This window comes from Elephas maximus, chromosome 8 (genome assembly GCF_024166365.1).
Source record: "Elephas maximus indicus isolate mEleMax1 chromosome 8, mEleMax1 primary haplotype, whole genome shotgun sequence".
Lineage (NCBI taxonomy): Eukaryota > Metazoa > Chordata > Mammalia > Proboscidea > Elephantidae > Elephas > Elephas maximus.
This window is the reverse complement of record NC_064826.1, coordinates 120,047,076-120,056,371: the sequence shown is the minus strand read 5'-3', so window position 1 is coordinate 120,056,371 and position 9,296 is coordinate 120,047,076. Positions and strand designations below refer to the sequence as shown.

General features: G+C 45.8%; 1 long non-coding RNA gene and 1 other non-coding gene across 2 annotated transcripts; both read right to left on the bottom strand.

Moving 5' to 3' along the window:
* Nucleotides 1-316: 316 nt before the first annotated feature.
* On the bottom strand, nt 317-6,310 carry LOC126081966 (uncharacterized). Its single transcript, XR_007518483.1, has 3 exons — nt 5,890-6,310; nt 1,862-1,951; nt 317-848 (listed from the first exon to the last, which is right to left on the bottom strand). It is a non-coding gene; the product is annotated as an uncharacterized LOC126081966 (long non-coding RNA).
* LOC126082327 (small nucleolar RNA SNORA9) lies at nt 3,629-3,762 on the bottom strand. The gene has a single exon (XR_007518559.1). It is a non-coding gene; the product is annotated as a small nucleolar RNA SNORA9 (small nucleolar RNA).
* Nucleotides 6,311-9,296: the final 2,986 nt, after the last annotated feature.

Genomic DNA, 9,296 nt, shown 5'->3' with positions numbered 1-9,296 from the left:
CGTTCCTCCTTAGAGGTATTCAGTCTCACAGATGGTAGCTTTGCCCCATTGGCTCCTCAGGCACGTCATGCTTTTTGCCATGTGGGACAAGTTCTCTTCTATTCACTAAGCAGGAATCTAAAAGTGGTTCACTGCCATCTATTTTATTGTGGTGAAAACATAGCATCTCAACAATTCCCACATGTACAATTCATGACATTATTTTCTTCAAGTTGTGCACCCGTTCTCCCTCTACTTTTCCAAATCATCCCACCACCACTAACATAATGTCCCCTAAGCATAAGCTCTCCCCCCCCCCCACCCCTTGCAACCACTGATTGTCTTTGGTTTCCATAGCTTCTTTCAACTTTAAGTGATATCATACAGAAGTTGTGGATCATAGTATCTTTACTGGCCATAGTATCCAGCTGGCCTTGGCCTTGTCTGCTGTGACATTCCTTGACAACAAAGTCACAGCAACATTGAGCTAAATGGGCTACAGCTGTGGTTGTGACCCACTGGTAGACTCTGCATTACACAAACTAAGGATATTAAATCACAAATTTTTATTTCAATAGGGTGGGCCTCAGGTCACAATACAAATGCTATTTGTTCCTGTGTACGTGGGTTACATTCACAAGTTGGCTCACATTGGTGTAGGGGACCGTTTGTTACAAGAGACACAGTATCCTGTCAAGCCAATGGCGGTGTTACTGGAACAGGTTCCGGGATCCGAGAGACAGCTCCTGATGACAGCACCTTTTCTGTCTCTACTCTCTGCAGAGCTCAGCTGGTTAATCTTGGCTCTGTGGTAAATGCCCACCACAGCATGGCCCCACCCTGGTTTTATCAGTTGAAACTGGTGGCCCCTGCAGATGGAGCGATAGAAAAAAGTTTCAAATACAAAGGCATGAGCAACAAAGTCACCCTGGAACTACCTTGGACTTTACTGTTAACTCCCTTCAGAATCTTACTATTTTTATCTTTGTACCTAGGATATAGAAGGAATAAGCATATAGATGCTGAATTGAATCACAAATTTAAAACTATTAAATATTCCTCGCTTTTCACCGAGGAGATGTCAGAGGGCCTAGGTCCCAACACACAGCCAAGCTCCTCATCCCCAAGGCAAATGGCACGGTACTGTACACAAGGCCCTTAACCCCTTACCCCTACACCTCAAGCCTCAGCTGGACCCTCCACCTGCCAGCCTCATTCTAAGAACCAGAAATTCCTGATTCCTTCTAGAAGGGGAGCAAAATGAGGCTCTGAGAATTAATAATTAAAGTGGAGACTTGGCTGGGGTCAAATTCTGGCTCCATCCCTTACTATATATGTAAATGTGGGCGGACCACAATTTCTCACTGTAAAGGTGAGGAAATTAGAAAAACCTCAGAGGCCTGCAATGAAAATTCAGGGACACTTCTGACTTAACCTTCTCTTGGCCATACCTTCTGTGATCAAGTACTTAGTGGCAGCTCTTGCCCTTTTCAGCCCAATATACCACACTGAGACTCTCAGCAAAAGGGCCAAAGGTCTAATTTGAAGCCACAAAGGCAATCACACACAGACCCCACAGGTCTTAAAGTACCAACTTCCAAAGTATCAGGGTCCCATGAGTCCAGATACTTAGATAACTGTCCACAAACAGGGTGGGTTAGGTTTAATCTAGGCTTCTTTGCCATTTAACCACAAAATAGTCTCACAACTTTGAAGACAACTAATCTTTCTGGGACTCACATCACCTGACCTTACAACGTGGGAAGGTCAGAACACGTCAATGGCTTCTCAACTTTTTTTTTGGTCACAGGACTCATGCACAATATATGAAACAAATAGAAAGAAGGTGATTTGCTAGGCTAGATCCCTCCCATATACTCACCACAGCACAGATTCAACGTAACAGCCTGACAGCCACTCCAGGGATGACTTGTCAGGTCTCGTCTAGCTCTGGCATCCTGCGATTGTGCTGCTGAAACACAGAGCAGATACAGGGGTATCAAGGGCTGTGGCAGGGAGAAAGACTGTAGCCCACTGAGGAGAGGTGACAGTCAAGAATGTGAAGGTTTTGAGACGCCACTTGCAAGCTAACAAGCTAGCCTGCCAGTTTCACGAATGCTAGTTTAAGACACAAGACCTTAGGCAGAGCCAAAGACGGTTGACTATTCACGGCAAGTGCGGTGGCCCGAGTATCAGCATTTTTGCACCAGCTCCCAAACCCCAATTCCTCTAGGGAGACACAAACGGAGTAAGAAGGCACCTGCACCTCCATTAGGGTGTGTTATAGGAAAGGTGTTGAGCAGTTCTTGTTGGGTGCCACCGAGTCTATTTTCAACTCGTGGTGACTCTATGCGACAGAGCAAAACTGCGCCACAGGGTTTTCTTGGTTGTAATCTTTATGGGAACAGATCACCAGGTCTTTTTTCTGTGGAGTCACTGGGTGGGTCTGAACGGCCATCCTTTCGGTTAACAACCAAGCACTTAACCTCTGTGCCATCAGGGCTCCTGCATAGGAAACCTAAATCTTCTACAGTGAACAGTAAGTGTGCCTGCCTTCTGTTCTGGAGAAAGACACTCTCTCATGTTGCAATACAAACATCCCTTAAAGACAGTCTGGAACAAAAGGCACTCATTAGATGTGCAGAAACATGAACTCACACAGACTTGTCTCCCAACAGAAGGCCTGCTGAGGCCCAGTGTGCTACGTCTGCACCTGTTTAGAAGAGAGAGTGATCCAAGTCAGCTGGAAGCCACAGCCTTCAAGGGTGAACGTGGTGCTAGCCCTGCCAGCCCAAGGACACAGGGAACCTAGTTGTCCCACCAGGACAAGGATGACCACACTCTTCCTCTTCCCACCTTGGTCTATTGCTTATTCTACCCAACAGGGCCTTCCAGGGCAAGAACATGAGGGCATTTCCCTCCAACCCAAACTTCCTATCCCCTTCTAGATTCCACTCCTTTTGCCTGCCTGCCATCACGTCAACGCCTGATCTCCCAGTATCTAGCTGAGTAACCCTGGGCTCCTTATCTATATTGGAGCTAAAACTATTCACCTCACAGTGCCTCAAGTATTTTGAACTAGGTTAAGACGTTCGGCACAAAATAGGTGTCAGCAAACCTTAGCACCCCTCTCTTCCCTGAAGTCTTCCTATAAGATCAGCACATACAGACTTTACCCTCCATCAGTTCCTTGGGCATTCAGTAAAGCTCTCTGCAGAATTAACTTTCCTTTCTCCTTGGTTTGCCTTCTAATTGTAGTTATCCTGAACAGTCGGTCCCTTAGGGCAAGGGCTCAGCCCTGTTATTCCTTCCTACTCATTACTCCCTGCTGCTGGTTCAACTCTAAGCTTTACCACTCCTCAGAGCCCCATTTTCAACTCCTGTAAAGCCTTTGTTTGAAGGATATGATAAAATAAAATTTGTAAAGCACTCACTATGACTCCCTTCACCTTTTATACCAGCACTGTTCAAAAGAACCTTCCACTGAGACAGACATGTTCTACAATTTGCGAAGTGGCTACCAAGCACCTGAAGTGCGGGTACTACCAATGGAAAACTGAACTTGGAAGTTTATTTAATTACAATGTAACCACATTAGACAGAGCAGATCTATATATATAATCCTGGCGCACAGATTTCAGGAGCAAACAACTGTCTGAAATTTCTATAACCTTGCTCTGTAGATATGCAGAGCAAGGCCTCAAACCGTTTCAAAACTGCTCTTGCAAGCACTGTAGGAATGCACAGGGCCACTTCAGGCCCAAGCACGCTGGAGGCTTGCAAACCCTGGTCGCTCAATCCCTGACATTCAGGGTCTATAGCAGCACTCTTCCTCAGCACCAGCTCCTACTGGGAGCAAAGGGGAGAACAGTCCATGGCGTTCAATTAGGTGTGTCTGGGCTTTCTCCCAGGAGCCCATGGCCACAGACAGCTCTGAAACTAAGAAATGATGGACTTCAGATAAAGTGCGGAGAAGCTCAGAGGAAAAGATTCTTTCTGACTAAGGGATTAAGGTAAGGCATTTTGGAAGACATCCATTGCCACTGAGTCAATCCCGACTCATAGCAACCCTATAGTGTGGAGTAGAACTGCCTCATAGGGGTTTTCCAAGGCTGTAAGTCCTTATGGAAGCAGACTGTCAAACCTTTCCCCTGTGGAGGGGCTGTGGGTTCGAACTGCCAACCTTTCAGTTAGCAGCCAAGTGCTTTAACCACTGTGTCATCAGGGATCCTTTTATTTTGGAAGAGGTAGCCTTATTAAATAGATCAGGCAGTACTAGCTGAACTTTTAACATCGTTCTCACCAGCACTGTAATTTTAGAGTAGAGCTTCCTAAACTTATATGGCCACAAAAATATCCACACCATCATATAATTATATATATTAAAAAAAACAAAACCCTTTTTTTTCCATATTCTTCTCAATATGTATCTTACAGTTCAACAACACATCCATACGAGGGCATAGGTACATAAAACAGATTTAATATTTTCCCCATGAACCAGACTTAATAGTCTGACTGAGACTAGAAGGACCCTGGTGGTCATGGCCCCCAGGCCTTCTGTTGGCCCAGGACAGGAACTATTCCCTAAGCCAACTCTTCAGACAGGGATTGGACTGGACAATGGGGTGGAGAGGGATGCTGGTGGGGTGAGCTTCTTGGATCAGGTGGACACTTGAGACTATGTTGGCATCTCCTGCCTGGAAGGGAGATGAGAGGGTGGGGGGGCGGTTAGAAGCTGGTGAAATGGACACGAAAAGAGAGAGTGGAGGGAGGGAGTGGGCTGTCTCATTAGGGGGAGAGCAACTGAGAGTGTGTAGTAAGATGTATGTGGGTTTTTGTGTAAGACTGACTTGATTTGTAAACTTTCACTTAAAGCACAATAAAATTTATTTTTAAAAAATGAGATTGCCACAAAATAGTCAATCTTAAAAATGACACTGCCACTAGAGAAGGAACGGAAATTTCTGCTAATAGTAGGACCTTCAAGGCATTGAAACCCTATGCAATACCAGACCTACTGTAAATAGGTCACACAATACAAACTGTAAAATCATAAGGTGTTAAGAAATGACACTAGATCTTTCCAGATCACATGTAGTCAGGTGACACAATAAAAAATTTTTAAATAAACACGTAAGTTGTTTCACTTAAACAAAGATGTACTCTATGATATTTTAAAATGTAAAATAAAAGGAATAAAAAATTGTGAAAAAAAAAAGATTTCCCCAAGAAATAATGGTTAAGAGGTAAAGTGGGCCCAGATTCTGGGCGATCAGAGCTAGGGCCTTCCAAGCATTACTCATCCACGCATCTTGCAGAAGAACTGCTATGGAGGAATCAAAGGTCTCCTCCCACTTCTAGGGACTTACCCACGTGGTGACGACTTCCACCTAGAGGGGACAAACCAGTCGGCTCAATTCTGGGCCTCTTAATGGATCCTCTAGCTTAAATACCCTTGCAACGCCTGAACTCCTAGCCCCTCTTGAGGCAGATCCTGTTCTTCTACCTATTCGTCCACGTGCTGTCCTACGTAACCTGATTTCTCTCCTAAATGGCAGACCTTCAGAAACATGGCCAGTCATGCCATCTCCCCCGAGTCTCCTCCACACAAGAAACGTCCCTAATCCACTCTGTTCCTTGTGAGAAGGCGGCACAATGGGATGGGAAAGGAATGGGCTCCTGTGTTAAGTCTAGGCTCTAATCCAAACTCTGCCACTTAGGCACCGCAGTTGGGAACTATTTTTGACCTCTAGATTTCCCTCCACTATCTGCTACACAGGAAGCACGTTAATAACATTTACACGGCCCTGGTGAGGTCCGACCTGCTGGCATAAGCCCCCCGCCCCGGCTGCAGCTTTGAGTCTCTCCCCAACCTGGTCACGTTCCAAGGACCACCACCTGACTCACCTGTGGTGAAGAGAACCGCGCGGCCGGGCTCGTTGTGGGCTGACCGAGGCGCGTGCTGGGCCAGGCCATCACCTTCCCCAGCACACCGCGGGCTCAGCGCTCGGCGGGCCGACTCCGAAAGCGCAGCCGCCACAGGCCACCCGGACCCAGCTGGTAAAAGCCGCGCGGGCTGGCGTTCCCGGCCGGACCTCTCGGAGCCTGAGGACGCCGACCTCGCTCTCCTTCGCCCACAGGATCCGCGTGGCTGAAGGCATAATGAGGCCTGCAGTCGCCCGCCACCAAATCCCCAGGATTCCTACCCAGCCTCACGAAAAAGCGGGCATCGCCCGAGGTACACGACCGCGCCGGATTGCGAAGACGCCCGGGACCTGCCGCAGCGACAAGAAAGCCAGCAGTTATGGCTTCCGCTGAGCACGCTGCCTCGTGGTACGCCTTCGCGCAGGCCCCTCCCCAGAACCCAGGGCGCGGGCGTCATGTGACTCCTCAGCCGCCTGGCGCTCGCGGACGTGCCCGGGAGGTGACGTCAGCGTGGGGCGCCGGCGTCTGCAGAAGCGCCTGCAGTTTGGAAAGTAGCGATCGTGGTTTTTTGTTTTTGTTTTTTGAGCCGTTTCGTACCTTTATTGATCGCCTGCCTCTGAGCTCTCATACGTTTATGCGCCAGACGAGTTCACAACTAACAGGAGAATCCGTGACAAGTGAAATAACGACAGCCAAAGTGCACTGTGCAGGGCTCCATTCGTGAGTCTCTGTCTATTCATTCTCTTAATCTTCACAACCACCCTTCGAAGCAATTTTATTATCTCCTTCTTCAAATGAGGAAACTGAAGTTAGGTAATGTGCCCAAAGTCACAGGATCAATAAGTGGAGGAGGCAGGACAGGAGCCCAAGCAGCGTTGCTTTGGAAATGCATGTTAACCCTTGTTTTAAAAATTAATCAAAACTCAAAGAAATTGAAACATAAGGTTTTTTTTGTGAAGTTATTCTATATGCGTATACAGAGACCGTTCTGATTAAAAAAAAAAGCAAATTGTTTGAAGTAGGCTGATTGCAATGAAGTTTGTAAAGCGAAGACTAGAAGAACAAAAGATCAACCATGGGGTAATTTAACAATTCTTGAATCTCGGCTTTCACCTTTTACTGAGCTCAACTGATGTCAGGGTCTCAAAGTGATCTCTGGCCCTTCACCTACCTGCAGCCATAGCTTTTTGAGATTTAAATTAGAAGAGCATAGAGTCTTTTTTCTAAGGCTTAATCCCGGAAGTTGGACTATATAAGAAGAACTTGGCATCAGGATCGGAGGAAGACTCATTAGCAACCTGCAAAATGTAGATGACACAACCTTGCTTGGTGAAAGCCAAGAAGACTTGAAGCACTTTCTGATGAACAGCAAAGACTATAGCCTTTAGTATGGATTATACGTCAACATAAAGAAAATAAAAATCCTCACAACTGTACCAATAAGCAACATTATGATAAACGGAGAAAAGATTGAAGTTGTCAAGGATTTCATTTTACTTGATTCACAATCAACACCCTTGGAAGCAGCAGTCAAGAAATCAAACGATGTATTGCATTTTTTATTGCATTAGGCAAATCTGCTGCAAAAGACCTCTTTAAAGTGTTAAAAGGCAAAGATGTCACTTTGAGAACCAAGGTGCGCTTGACCCAAACCACAGTATTTTCAACTGTCCCTGTGCAAAAACTGGGCAATGAATAAGGAAGACTGAAGAATTGATGCCTTTGAATTATGGTGTTGGCAAAGAATATTGAATATAGTGCCAGGAGAATGAACAAATCCATTTTTTAAGAAGTACAGCCAGTAGAGGGGATTAGAAGCTGACAAAATGGACACGAAAAGAGAGAGTGGAGGAAGGGAGTGGACTGTCTCGTGGGAGAGCAATTGGGAGTATTTAGCAGGGTGTATATAAGTTTTTGCGTGAGAGACTGACTTGATTTGTAAACTTTCACTTAAGGCACAATAAAAATTAAAAATGCTCCTTAGAACTAGGATGGCAAGACTTTGTCTCATGTACTTTGGATATGTTATCCGGAGGGACCAGTCCTTGAAGAAGGGCATCATGCTTGGCAAAGTAGAGGGTCAGCGAAAAAGACCCTCAACAAAATGGACTGACACAGTAGCTGCAACAATGGGCTCAAACACAGCAATGATTGTGAGGATGGCATGGGACCAGGCAGTGTTATTTAGATAACCCCACTCTAGGTATTAAATTATTTCTTAGTCACCTAGTGCTGCTGTAGCAGAAATACCACAAGTGGATGGCTTTAACAAAGAGAAATTAATTTTCTCACAGTCTAGCAGACTAGAAATGCAAATTCAGGGCATCTGCTCCAAGGGAAGGCCTTCTCTCTTCCTCAGCTCTGAAGGAAGGTCCTGTCATCAATCTTCCCCTGGACTAGGAGCTTCTCAGGTGCAGCGACATGCTCTGTTCCCAGTGCTGCTTTCTTGGTAGTAAGAGGTCCCCCTCTCTGCTTGCTTCCCTTCCTTTTATCTCTTTACCTTGGATCAGGGAAATGACCTTAGCAAGGTTGCAATAAACACTCTTCCTCCTTCCTCACCTTGGTGTGTCTTTATTGATGAGAAGTAGTGTAAGGGGGAGAGCTTACACTCCGGAGGAGGAAGAGATGGGGGTGGTGACATTCCTCAATAAGATGGTCCCTACATAGTTAAATGTTAAGCCAAGGAAATGGTCCCTATAGAGGTCCCTAACTTGATAAGGTCCCTGACTTGGCTGTTAAACGTTAACAGGGAGAGGTAAGAGAAAAGTGTTTAAAACCCTAAGAAAACAACTATCAGGGCTCTTGCACTCTCTCTCTGAGCAGCCCGCTTGATGCTCTCTGGTCAAGTGTACTTTCGCTCTTAGCCCTCTGCTAACTAATAAAACCCCTTGCTTGCTTGACACTCTTTGTCTCAGTGTTTGAATTCTTTCTTACACCGAAGACAGGAACTGAGGCTATTCTCCGGTAACAGTAGCACCAACCAAGCAGGATCTACTTTGGGTACCAACAATAAATAATATTCTGTTCCACTAATTTTTGGTGTTTCTCTGAGCTTTTAGGTTTTCAACACCTGTTTTCGTGACACTGCTGTGGAAAAAGGCTGAGGGACAGTGTTTACGTAATAACACTTTAACTTAAAACACAGCTTCCAGTCTGACGCTGGAGTTCCTATTTCTCCAAGCTCACTGCACAGAGGCAATTCTTTAAAAGAGCCCATTGCCTAAGGTAAAACAGTCTCCACTAAGCTGTTACTAGGCTATTGTTTGACTTAAACGCAACCTTAGGAAACCAGTTCTCTCAAGGGTCAAGGTTCAAAAAATCTCAAGAGCAATGGCTTGGATGGGTCACCCCAACTCTATGGACTCCAGAAATCTGGATTCTGGAAGAAT